Source organism: Buceros rhinoceros, unplaced genomic scaffold (genome assembly GCF_000710305.1).
Source record: "Buceros rhinoceros silvestris isolate BGI_N320 unplaced genomic scaffold, ASM71030v1 scaffold11497, whole genome shotgun sequence".
NCBI classification, from domain to species: domain Eukaryota; kingdom Metazoa; phylum Chordata; class Aves; order Bucerotiformes; family Bucerotidae; genus Buceros; species Buceros rhinoceros.
The window spans coordinates 1-1396 of NW_010422796.1; positions in this window are offsets into that span (position 1 = coordinate 1).

Here is a 1396-nt window from a genome sequence, read left to right on the forward strand (position 1 = left end):
GCTCCAGCGCTCGGCAGGGCGCCTCGCGATGTCTCCGCGCCCTGCGTTCCCACAGCGTGTCCCCAGCAGAGGACAGCACCCTCCTGAGGCCAGGGCACCAGTCCTGCCAACATACACCCCCGAGTATCAAATTCCTCCCGAAAAATGCAGCGTGCCCCCGTGACAGGGATGTCAACGGCCCCTCTCCCTCCTGTGGGACAGGGGTCTCGCTCAGGGACACGCACAGGGCTTTTCCCACTCATTTACTTGAACTTCGCTCGCAGGACTTCGCTCCTGCCTGTGTTTTTGCGTGGAGGCCGAGCAGGGACTGGGGTTTCTAGCTGCGCGGCCTCGGGACGATCCCAGACTCCAGACAGCGTGGGCAGAGCTGACCCGGTGAGTGTCTGTGCCGGAGCAACCCTCCCTCATCTAGTCTGTCTGGAGAGAAGGGCTCTGCAAACACGAATACGTGAATAACTCTAAACAGGTACTAAAATATTCTATCCCTAGGAAAAAAAATAGAAACCTTTTGTAAATGTTACTCATTTCCCCCAAAAGCTGGTGAATAATACGGAATTTTGTCCTGAATACAGTCTTCACTGCTGGAGAGTAATTCTGAAATACATGAGAGAGCGCTTGGGCTTTGCTCATGCCAAAGACTGGAATAGATCTGGATAATCCAGCAACCAAATAAACCAAACCCCCTCGTGACATCCCCCTCCCAACGAGCGCTCAGGGGGGTGTCCACATCAGCGCGGGGCTGCACCCCTCGGGACCAGCACTGGCGTTAGTGCTCCTCCAGCAGCAGACGCTGCTCCTCGGATGTCAGAAGAGTCAATGGATGTGTTTATTTAGTGTTTCAACTCTGTTTGTCTGGGGTTGTTGCATTTATGTAAGTAATGTATTTATTTAACTCTATGAAAAATGTGCCAGGAGATTATTTTTCAGTTTTCATCTGTCTTCGCCAACTGTAAATAAACCCAACCTCGTTATGAACCCTGCTCAGAGCAGTTTCCATTCATACTGAAAATTAATGCTGCCAAAATTGATATTATTTTATTTCTGCCACAAGAATCACGTGAAATTATGGTGCCTAACAAAGCAGTAGGGAGAGCGTCCGGTGCTGCCGGAGCTGCAGCGCAGCCCGTGCAGAACCCAGGGCACCGCTGTGCACAATCACCACCACAAGACAGATGCAACATCCCCCATATATTTATGACGGGTTTCTTACTGGTGGAAGGATGTGGCTGCTGGGAGCGGGGAGGGTACAAGTGCATCTCATAAGCTGCACTCTGTGAGCCATCGAGGGCATCGTAAACCAGCTGCTTTCTACAGGCTCCTTTCTGCATTTGAACAGCTGATCTTTGCAGGGGCTGGGGGAGGATGGGGGGGTCTCAGCCAACTGCTGCCCGAGGAG